This window comes from Anopheles bellator, chromosome 2 (genome assembly GCF_943735745.2).
Source record: "Anopheles bellator chromosome 2, idAnoBellAS_SP24_06.2, whole genome shotgun sequence".
NCBI lineage: Eukaryota > Metazoa > Arthropoda > Insecta > Diptera > Culicidae > Anopheles > Anopheles bellator.
In genome coordinates, this window is record NC_071286.1 from 51583555 (window position 1) to 51596146 (window position 12592).

The window sequence follows — 12592 nt, forward strand, 5'->3', positions numbered from 1 at the left end:
TCACGGATCGAGCGTCCAACAGGCAGCGTGTAATGGTTAGGAAAATGGAAGCGGTGGTTAATAGTGCACGGAGAAAGAGACGTTATCAAAATCGCAAAAAATCCTTCGGTACGCATTTTTGAGGGGAAGAAAAATTGAAAAAAAACAATATGCAAAAATACAATACACGTTTCATGTAGACACACAAAAATCCGGTTCCTGCTGCTGGTGCAAAAAAACGTCACACTTATTCTAGTTCTACTACAAAAGCACAAAATTCAAAATCCAATGGTTCACAAAAGCTACCAAAAACTACATTTTGGCTCTCCTCTGGCCGGGTCAGTGCAGCGTCCGGGTGGAAAAGAAAAAAGTCCGTGTGTCCGTGAAGAAGAGGCTCCAAAACTGATTCTTTAGACTCAGGGCCAAAACGGGGAAGATAATCCAAAAAGTTCGAACAAAACGCAACGCCGGTTGGATGTGAAATGGATACTTTGGGGCAATGAGATACATTTGAGGGTGGGGGAAGATGAGATAAAGCGGCAAAGTCCACAACAACTCGTGATCGTGAAATTTTACAACACAAATTAAGAAAATGTTTTCGAAATGGCACGACGACGCTGAGCCGATACGGACGGTCCGATGACGGTCTTGTGAAAGTGATACGCACCCTGGACAAACCGTTTGAAAAGAAAGCTATATAATTTTAATGTGGAAGTTTACATCACATCAGTATTCCCAGCCCAGCCGATGAGGTACGCTATTGAAACCAAAAAAATTAAAAGTGAACGAAGCAAGGATGTGCAATCGAATCGAACTCTCGTTTAATCACACGAACCCAGTGGTTTTCCATACAATCAATGCTTTGAACAATTAAGCCAACTACACAATAGAAAGCCAGCCGTGTGGTTGGGATACTCACACTAACCGAGCGAATGTTTGAACAGATAACACTTCAATGGCATTTGAGAAAATCCGATGTTTGTGGGCAAATGCTGAGGTTTCGGATCGCTCAGATAGACCGATGTGGCCAAGTAGGTTACAAAAGATCAACGACTCAACCGAGAGCCACAGAGCCTCACCGGACATTCTTTGGCCATTCGCCCGGCATTTGTGTGGCTAGCTGCCTTCGAACAGAGAGAGAGAGAGATAGCTAAATATCTGAGGATGACACTCTGGCCGAATGCCTCCTTCGGTCGGCCTGGGCATTGGATAGGTTGCGTTCATGTGGCTTATGTTTAATGAAGCAACTTCTTCGATACTGGGAGGCTCTGGGAGTGTAACGGAATAATCAACACTTCTGCGTCAGTAGTACGGGAGGCTCTTCTGCGTCTCACTCCGACCTCCGACCTTCAAGGGGTAGTCTGGTTGTGTTAAAAGATTAAAATGACTGGAATGTGAACATTCCAAATTAAATGAAATCATACTCTCGTGGGAGGACCAGAGAAACCAAGACACCGAGAGTGCCAAGACGTACGGTAAGACACCGGAAGGAAGTAAGGTTCGTAGCCGTGCCAGTAACTGATAGTGCCACAACCGGACCATAGCACACGATTGTTGTTCGAGAAGTAATGTATTTCTTGCCGCACGAATGCGCACTGCCTGGTTCACTGGAGAGACCGGAGGCGATCCGACCCGATTTCCGATCGGACCGGACGGAGGCATCGATGGTTTGCAAATGCAGCGCACCGCAGCATACCGGCAAAACAGCACGGATGCCGTCGTGTTATTATGTCACCGCAATAAAATCGAGCCCAAGATCACGTTCCGGGTAGCCCGGGCGATCCGCAATCACCGTAACCGGAAACCCGGAAATGGGTTTCCCGGGGAATTGGTCTACGGAACGGTTCGCCTTACGACGGAGAGCCTTCCGACGACCGCCGGCCGCTAGGTTTCCGGGAGACCGCGAATCTTAGATCGTGGTGTGCGTGCTCGAACATGTAAGTAATTATGTGATTTTATTATCACTTTATCACATGTGGATGCACACAGCCACGCTTGTCCCGGGAGCCCTGGGAAAGGATGCGATGCGTTGCTGCACATCCTCGCCCCCGGAATCCGCGTCAGCTCTCGTCTCGGAGTTCGACTAATGGCTAATGAAGCCATTTAAATGCCATTTTTCGTGCCACGCTTCTCACAGGAATTTGCCGCAAATCTGCAGGCAGGCGATGCCGAAAACCAATGCCTCCTACGTGCCGCTTGCTGGAAAAGTTTCCTGCGCCGGGAACGCCAGCCAGCCAGCAAGCAATCTGGAAGATCACCGGCACACGGAGCGGCGGCGGCACGGTGGGTTGTAATTAAAAAAACGCCCCCCAAACTATGCTTGATTTATCGTTGCTGCGCGCACTCCGCCAATTTGCATAATCGAAATCGTTTAAATAATTGATAAATGTAGCGAATGCGACAGCATTTCCGGCACTGTTTAAAGCGATTAAACCGGAGCGGAGGTACATAATTGAAAACAACGATGAAACAAACAAACTGAAAGCATGTTCCACGGGGGCTCGGAACAACCCTTGGATTGGCCTTCGAAGGTGATCCGCGAATGAAGATTGCTTTCGGAATCCTTTGCACGTCAACGGTACGCTTTTTTGGCCGCCATCTCACGATTGGACTAGCAAGTGTCCATGGATAAAAATTAATTCGCATTCGAGCCGCACGTGTCCGCGCTTATGGCGGCACTCGTATGGTCTCTCTTTCTCAATGTACAGACGATTAACATATCGTAATCAAAGTGCGAAGCTAATATTTTCAAGCAACTAAATGTCAGCTGTCAGATTCTACCCTATGAAAGTGGATTGTGTATATTGATGGGTCTACTTATCAAATTGGTCCCTACTTTATGCTTTTTTGGCAACACTGCCTTGTTCTGACATTAGGCAAATGATTTTATGTCGATAAAAAAGTAAAATTAGTTCGCAAGTTATCTTTGAAGAAGTTAGACCATGTCGAATTTTGGGCGGGGATCATTACTTTTCTACTAGTTACTGAAGAAAACTACTATAGAATCGCATCAAATGTTTGTCACAACAGGAAACGCGAAAAACCAACTGTGACGCCTCGACCACACTATGAGTTTTCTCTACAGGTTTTTTGATAAGCTAGCATTCACACTTGAAGTTTTTGCGCGAGATATTCCGTGAGCTCCAGTGAGTGAAATGACAGTTCGTTTGTTTATGCTTTGTTTTTTCAGTTTCATTTCCTTCTCCTTTTGTGGCCATTTTTGTCAAAATTTGTTTCGCTGTCGAAACACTAGCCATATTTTTGGAAAGCAATAAAAATTTGCCGAAATTTGCCGTAAACTGTCAACTTCAATTGCAAAACCAGATCGGTTTGGCAAAACGGCAATGCTGTGATTTTTGCCTGGTGGGACCAGAAAGGCGTGGTGTATCACAAGCTCCTAAAACCTGGTAAAACCCGGGTGAAACCTGGTTCAAGATACAATCAAAGCACTGGCAAGGATTTAGCAGAGAAATAATGGGAATGTCTAGCGATGGCACATACTTTGAACAAAAAAGATTTTTTCATTTCAATGTAATAAACATGTAATTTCTTCGAAAAAAAAAATCAACTTTCATACGGTTAGACCTGATTTATGGTGCAAGCCCGTAATTTAACGTTGGCCAAAAAGAGCCTAGCCTAGGATTCAGCGAATCTTCGGCATACTTCTCATCTGAAATCACGCCGGGACGCAGAGGTGGAGATGGCACTCGTGCTGTTGAAGAAAATTAACGCCAAGCTCAACTCGAAGTCAGAAAATATTCCTAAAACGCGGCAACAAAGTTGGGTGTACTGAGCTGTACTGCGAAACCGCGGATTCAGAAGGCACTCGTCGTGACGCCGACTCCTTGAGCTGGGTGGTGGCTGCGGGAAAAACGGCACCCAATCATCCATCGACGGAGGCGTGACAGGTATGGCGCAAAAGGATGCCTGAACCGTGCGAGCCCTTCAAAGGGCTTGATTATGCGGTCCGCTGGCACCAGGGATTAAGTTTAACGCTTTCCACTGCACTGCAATCGCGCCTCATTGCGGATAATCTTTCGCGTTGTCTCTAAGATTCACCCGCCGCACTCCTCGACTGACTTGCAGCTATGCAAACACAGGTTTCGAGTAGCAAACGCAAACAAACAGAGTGCGTGAAACACGAGGCTTCGGTCCCGGTTTTTCTGCAGCATGCGGCTGCTGCCCTTCGACGCCATTGCGACACGGCGCAGGCAGCTCTCCGGGTGTATGTTTACCGGGCCAAAACTTTGTCCATTGTTGCGGGACATCGTCTACAAAATTGCGCAAGAAGATGGTTTTCGGTAAACTGCTAATGGAAAAGTGTAACGGGCCAGGCGAGACCCCCGGGAAACTATTGGCCAAAGAATGCAAGGCCGTTTGCTTGCGAAACACACGTCCGGGCGTGGCTCACTCTATGTAAGGCATTGGAAGTTCTAAAAGCTAGAAAAAAATCGTTCCGTGTTGTGGTGGAAAACGGAAACATTTGAGGTTTCAATAGCGTTGACTTATCGGCCTACGGTGAACGATATGACGTGGCGGTGGGGCATTTTTAAAATTCAAGAATTTTCTTAATAGAAGTGGATAAACAAATTGGAAAACCAGAATTTAAAAATTGATTAAAACCCCTTTTCGGTTACCAATATGCCGGCACGGGCGTTTGCCGCCGTGAAGCGGCCATTTTTGCGGTGCCCTTTTTTCTTTTCCACGGACACCGCACCGAAGAGAATGAGCGAGAGAGAGAGAGAGAGGGCTGTGGTGGTGGTCAGGGAGCGAGGGAAAGCCAAAAGATTGCACATAAATTTAGGCGTCACCGGCCAGATGGTACTCACTCTTAACGACTGTTTTTGATACGATTTGGCCCTCCGTTCCGTGGTTCAAATTGATATCGTGATTTATGGCGTTGGCAGACAGGCGGTGCACGTAAGTAGTGCATTGTGCACCGGATTGCGTTGTCGTTGCCACCATCGACCCCGGCCACCAACGACCGGCGTTTTTTTTTTTTCAATTTCGGTGCGTGCAGGAAATGAATTTATGCACACACATTTTGGGTTGCGGCATTGCAACCCACCGTGTTGCGAGTGGAGCATAATTTTGTTTTCATTTTGTGCATTGCCATCAGACGGCGTCGGGCGCGGGTTTTACATTATTTTATGCCATCGCACGGTGCACGTGCGGAACACCAAGGATTTCGGGCCGGCGGGATCGTAATTTAATCGATGACAACAACCGACCGCAGCCGACAATATGCGTGCGCAGCGCAGCACCAGAGCGCAGTTCAAATGAGTTACGTGATTTTTATTTAAATTTTTCATCCAACCAGCAGTGGGCCCGGTACACGCCAGTAGATTGGCACCGTTTTGCATAATCGATTCGATGATCGAAGTAAAAGCCGTGAATCCGGCCCCGGGTCCGGCCGAAAAAAAGGATACGCGCGGTGAAACACAGTTCCAAGATACCAACCAGACCGCGCGTTGATGTTGTCCCACGTGCATCACCATGTTGGTGAAGAAAATGTTCAATCCAATGGGCATCGCAAGAAGGTGGCCGAGGTTCGGGAGCATCCATCATCATATCATTGTCCGCCCGATAGCGATGGTGGCAATTTTTACGCACCGAAAATGTAATTATCCGCGCGTGTGTTTGTTTTCATAATCGGGCGGTCGCGCGACCATTTTTGTTAGTTTTCAATCACGGGGCACGGCACCAGAGTGTTGTGTGTCGTTAATTTGAGCGGACGGTTCCGGTTCCGGTTGGACGCGTCGTCGAATGAAATGGAAAGATGGAGAGAGAAGTGGGAGCAATGATGAAATCATCGGAACGGAGGAGCGCCAACCCCGAGGGATCGGAGGGTAATCCGGTCCGGCGTGTTGTAGGGTCATCGTAAAAATGTGTGCAGAGAAAAATAACAACAAGAGCATCAAAAACGAGAAGGAAAAAAACATTTGGTGTTGGTGCATTTTAAAGAACGTTTCACGCAAAAGTCAAACACATGGCACGGGCACGGTCCTAGAGGGCGAGCGACATCGAAAAATGCGTGAAAAATGCGTGTGTTTGTACAACTGCGCTATCGAGAGGCATGATAATGTTTGTTTTCTTTTTTTTTTGTTCGTCCTGCAAACAACTATAATTTATGCCCCCGGTGCCTTTGGGGCCATCAGAGCACCGCACCGATTCCGCAGCGCAGAATAATCGGCAACGGTGAGTCCGTTTCAGTAAATTACGATAATTTGAATTATAATCTTACGCGTCAACTGGACTGTGGTATGTGTCAGTGGTATTGTGGCGGTGATCGGTGATAACCCCAAGGACACCGGGCGTTTATTCGTTTTCAACGAAAGCCGGGAAGTTTCGAGGATTGGTAGGAGTGAACAAGTTGAGCGGAAGTATAAATAAAATTAAAGGAGAAAACAATGCAATAGTAAAATAAACAATCGTTTTTTTAGGGCCGCTGTGCTCCTCATTTTGAATGAACAGAAGCTAGCGAAAATGCACCCAAACAATAAGGTCAAACTGTGCCATTAAAAATGTCTCAGTTTCATGACCTGGCTACCCATAATTTCTTCAGAGGCAAATCACTGTCAAGATAATGTGTGGGTAATTGGTGTGTGTAGAGAGTAGATGTTAGATTATGTGCATGATTAATATCGACCCAAAAAATGTAAAATGTAATAGCATAGCATTGCCCCACAGGGAGCTCCGAAAACATTCTTTGGATGCCATTAATTGAAGTTCTTGGATGATAATCCACTTCCGACGATTTTCTCTGCATCGTTTCGTTGCACAAAAATCTGAGCGCGGAACTAGCCGACATTTTGTAGCTCTTTTTACTTCAAGTTTCAACCGAGAGAGTACATTAGGCGAGGAATTTGTAACGCTATGAAAGTTAAATTGAATAAAAATATCTAATGATCGGTGATGCGTAGCATCGCCACCGAAGGTGAAACGACATAAAAGTTTACAAGCTGCGTGCTGTGCGGTGTTTTCGATGGACCGTGGGCATTCGGAAGGTTCTTCTTCACGCCCGACCACGATAACCGCGTGAAGAAAACAAACTTACCTGTACCTTGACAGCTTGACTATGAAAAAGTCTCTCAGTCTCTCTTTTGACGATATTAGTTTTCAGTTTGCGCTCGGTAGTGTACGGGCTTGATCCCCTAATTAACTCAAACAACGCGCTATTTTGATGAGTTGTAGGTGCTCAATTCTAAAAGCTCCTCAAACCGTTACAAACTCTGATGATGCTACCGCCCATCAATGAGAACTGCTTTAGTTGTAGGACTGACCGGCTGACATGAGCTTGAATGCCTCTGTGCCTCTGGATGGATACAGCGAATTTCAATTGGGCTAAAAGGAAACGTTTTGAAGACTATTTCTTCGTCCCACTGTTCGGTGGCCGAAACTATAAATCCAATTCCATTCGTGCGATTGAAGTTGAGTTGAGAGGGTACGCAGGAAATGTGACACGTTTTTTCTGTTATGCTGCACGATATTAAACCGGCAAAAGGATAGCGCCTGATTTGCTGGTCGTGGTCAATAGCACGGCTTCAAGTGCTTACCAAGCACTCACCGAGAGTTTCCCGATTTATTACCCTCCTTATGGGGCCTACTTCCCTCCGGTATCTTCTCCGGTAAGGGTCACAAACTCTCAACTTCATTAGCTAAATGGGAATGATTCCATCTTCCTTAATCCACTTAATTTATACGAGCAGCGAAACGTGGATCCTGGTACCTGGGTACTGGCTTTCCGGCCACGTCCACCGTTCCGGTGGGCTGACCCCCGGCCATGTGTGTCGGCCCGGTCGAATCGTACTCCAATATCTCTGAACAGCAGCACCTGCCCCGTCTCCGTCTCTCCGTTGTAGATTTTGGAGGATTTTAGAATAAACGGTTACAGTCAGGTGGGCCACGACGATAAATATCGTCGGCTTTGACCTACGCACACGCAACGCATGGCTTTCGGGGTTGGTCGGCCGGAAGAGCAGCAATAAAGTGTGTGTCCGAGAAGCCAGAAGATGTGAGATTAGCCAAGTGGACACGGCGGCCGCCGTTGACCGACATACCCCGTCGAGCGACAATATCTTTCACCGAAGTGCCTGTGCTGGATTGGCAGCAAAATGAACGACGTGAGTGCGTCGAGTGTGTATTAATCACTTTTGATTAATTACGTTTTATGGCTTTCGGGGGGAGGAAACGTGTTTTTCGTGTCACCTCCGCTGCCACACTGCTGCTGCTGCTCCTTTCGGGTTTTACGATAGTTTCGTGAACAACAGTAAAGCGGCGGTGCGCAGCTGGTTCATTACGTATTGAAAGGATAATCAGATAATGTCAAGAGTCTGGAAGACGGCGGCGGGTTTTGATTGCCTTATCTTAGTGCCGCTGCAGCGAGCTGGATTAATCTTGGAGCACTGGGCTTAAAATCGCTGCCAAATCAAAAACGACGCTGGGTGACACTTTATCCTGCTCTAGAGGCTTTAACGGTGTCTGACATTTACGACCAATTCTATCGCGTTGAATAATCCGAATGGTTTGATTCCTTTTTTGAAATGTATGCGCTTCAGATAATCGTCACAACATAACCGTAACCGATGAGTTTACCCTGAGGTAAGCTTTTCTTGTATAACACGGTACTATACACAACTGCTGTCAAGTTATCTCTACGGGTTTAGTGTGTAAATTGATCATATTGAACGCATGTAAATCGGTGATCGAAGTGGCATTTTTAAAAATCAGGACATTAGTCTTTGCGCTACGTTGCTGTTTAAAATTTACTTTAACCGCTGTGATCTGAAAAGTTCCCATGAATACGGAATAAAAAGAAAGGCACAATCATATCGCAAAAACCAAAAAGATGATCGGAACGCCATTTTACTGAAAAATACCAACATCGAAACAAGGGGTTTAATTAGCATGGAAAGTACAAACAAAAGAGCAAAATGAAACGAACCATAAATTAGGCCGTGCGCATATGTACGATGTTGTGTGCCGTCAAAAATGTAAATGCACAGTGAAATGTTGACACAGCTAGGGACAGAAACGTTTACGACTGCAATCAAACTTATGGCTCATGGCAGCAACGGAGAGAGATAGAGAGAAACTAGTACGAAAGCAATCAAGTGCACATTCATCTCCATAGCACGTGATCATCGTAATAATGACACTTCTACAGATTACAATAATAACATACTGCAGACGGATGTAGGAAAGAAAAAAATATATCAAACTGGCCACTATGATACAAAAAAATCGCTAAAGTTGCTAAATCCATCCCGAGTTCGTACATAAGGTTCGCAACCCCGCTTTTCGACGCGTATCATTTCTTTCCGGTAGCGTTCGATTGCCAATTTAATTATCGCCTTCGAAAGGATGTTATTTCGTCCATTTGTAGCATTTTGAAACATTGTACCAATCAACCGATCGCCCGAATAATTTGATTCGATTCGTTTACAATCCTTGAAATATGATAGCGCTCAGTGGGCGGAACTTGGCGAAATATAATTCAACCCGTCGACCCCAATGTCATTCCGATTACACCCATATAAAGCTGTTAGGATTACCATAGTAATATACGATTATAAACTACCCCCCTCGAATTTGATATACAATTGATCTGGAAGGTGCTTCGGAAAAAATTTAGAAAACCTAAATTATGTTCACTTGGTAAGTTGATATCGGAAACAAAACATGAAATCGATCAGGTACATATACATAATATAGAAAAAACCAGTGGACAAAAACTGAGTGTGTGGTGCATGTATGGGTTTTGTGAGGGTCTGTGCAATGGTGTTTTGATACTTGATTTGCGTGACAAAAAACAGTAGTATAGTACGGTGCAGAAAAACACAACGACAAAAATTCTGGTGCATTCTGACAAAAATCGGTGCGCTTTCACAGGTGCAGAACGGACACACGGAACACGGTTCGGTAGTGCGGTAGGTGGTAGTTGCGGTGCAATTAGCAATCGTAATAAATAGAGGCGGCATATACGAATATGTACTGTGTTAAACGCTTCACATTAAACAAAATTCAAAACGGTACGAATACATATTCATATTGCAGTTCCTTTTTTTTCGTTCGCTTCATATTTGTTTGGTGCAGTTCGTAAAAAACAAAAAAACCATACACTTGAACAGACAAAAAACGGAAACGGAAAGAGTACAACAGAAAAAAAACTTGCTCCACGTTGCACGAGAAAAATCAATCCGTTCATCGCAATGGTAATACAAAAAACTTGGTGCGTGAAAAATGGTGCAAAACGCAACCCACAAAAAAAAACAAATCCGTCAAAAATTGGCATGCATTTAAGGCTCGGAGGATGGTTGGCTGGGAAGGAAATGGCGGGGCGGGGTGGTAGAGTGCGGGGACAAGATATTCTGATTGTTTGCATTGTTTGTTTTTTTAAAATCCATATTCGAATTTGCTGGCGGCCCCTGTGCTTACGGCGGCCACGGATCACGGTTTTGGGTGGCGCGAAGCATCGGTCCGGTCCTGCTAAAATATGATCGCTCATTTGACGATGAATACATGAATGCCGGCAAAAACAAAACAGATAGTGCTCTTAAAAATAGTGCTAGCTGGGTGGTGCGAACATCCGCGCGACATATTCCGGCCAAAGTCTGCTTACTCCTTTTTAGCTAACTGTATTCACATGATTCACGAATGAAAACAACAAACAAAATACGGCGAGAACAAGAGTGCTTATAGCCATGGGAAACAAATATAAATAACTGTATTATTATTATTATTACTGGTGCAAGTAGAGAGGAAGACGGTGTGTGTAGCAAAAGTTACAAGACAAGAGCCACGAAGTGCACACGAAGTGAGTAACAGACACGAGAACATTATCAAAATAAAACGAAGGTGCTTTCGGAACAAGTGCGCGCTAACAACTGCGAGTCTGGACAACGAGAATCGATTAACAAACGTATTGGATGTAAAAATTTACCATGTCTAGGTCTAGGTAAAGAAGTGAAAATTTTTAGACAATCTAATTTGCGAAGGAAGAAAAAATTGTTGGCCCATTGTTGGCGTGTTCGGTGGCTGAAATAATAGGGCAATGTGGAACGGCGGTTAGTAGTCGTTCTCCGTGTTCCTCTCGCGCATGGCGCTACACAAGATTTATGTGACAATTATGAACTAAAACACTAGCTACATCGTTGTGTACCGGTTGGTCGAAGGCATGAATAGCTTTTGCAATAGGTCAGCATCGGTCTTTCTAATCTTTTCTAACAGTGTAAGCATACTCAACGGGCCGAATTTTAGGCAGTCCTATTATAACCAACAGAGACAGAGCGAGAGAGAGAGAGAGAGCGAGCGCGATATTGACTTCCGGAAGGTGAATGTTTATTAATGTGATTAATTTTTATTAATTTCACAGTTTGAACTTTCAACCATCGCCACCACCGCCCGAGCCGGCAAAACGGCGTGTTTTTGGTCCCTCGTTTTTCTATTCCGGGAGCACCTTCTCGAAAAGTTCCGTGAAAATCCCGTGAAGCCCTGGACCTGATGGTCTATCTGGCGTGCTATCGCGCAGAAGAAGCAACGGAAAAAAATGGTTCCCACACCGGGCCGCCGGTTGAACGGTTGAACGGAGACGGGTTTTTAATGTATTCATCGAAACGGTTACGGCACAAATTAATTTTCTCGCCAGGGACCAATTTGGCACGGAGGCGGCGGCAAACATGGCGTTCAACGTGGCCCGAGGAAAAGATTGTGCGTATGGCCGTGAAACGCTCGCCAGGCGGAATGCGTTGAGTGCGTAACATTCGCGCCGTGACGACGGAACGAGCTGCTGAAGAAGACAGATATTGACTTTATGCTACGTTTATTTGTACATTATTATTTTTTCGTCCACTCTCTCGCTCGCTCTCTCTCTCGTGCGCTATCGGTGGCTGGGTTGTTGAATTGTAGTACTTCTTTTCCACGCGGCTTCCGGTATCCGTGATCGTGCCCGAGCCATGCCCAAGATGGATGGCAGCTCGCGCGGAACGTTTCTTCCGAGCGGCAGCGCAAAAAGGTAGCGACGAAAAGCGAAGCACGCAGCAGCACGGGCGTGACTTTGCCGTGAATCAAAAAGTCACCCACCGTCAAACGAGCCGTGCAGGTAACAGTGTCACGGAATTACACTCCAGCACGTCCCGCGGCCCGGCGCGGGCCGCTTCCCCGGCCGCACACTTTTTAACGGCACCCGCAGGAGTCATTAAACTTTAAAACAAATTTCGAACCGAAGGCAAACTCTCGCTGGTGAATTAAACACCCCGGATTCCGGTTCCACCCGAGCACGGGAAAGGGGAAATTGAAAAGTTAAGCCATACGAAAATTAGGTTCTTCAAATTAACCAACAGCGCGGATGCCGACGTCGCAGGACGACGAGGATAACCTTTTTCGGGTGGGGCGATTAAAAAAGGATTTCCACGGGGCGCACTTTCCATTGTAAGGCGTGGGAGCGAAGGCGGGCGAGGGCCCACCCACACCGGAAGGGGTGGCTACCAAATCGCAGAACGGGGTCCCAAACGGAAGGGATTCCGTGTCCTCTTCATTAACTAACAAACTTCCAAAGCAAGTCACTCCAGCGCTGTGATGAAAGAAAACTTAGCGTAACATCGTTCGCCGGTGC

General features: G+C 45.9%; 1 protein-coding gene across 2 annotated transcripts in view; it reads right to left on the minus strand.

The window, feature by feature from the left end:
- Positions 1-12592, minus strand: part of LOC131206872 (tyrosine-protein phosphatase Lar) — a 73703-nt gene that overhangs the window by 10501 nt on the left and 50610 nt on the right. The gene's annotated exons all lie outside the window — the stretch shown is intronic.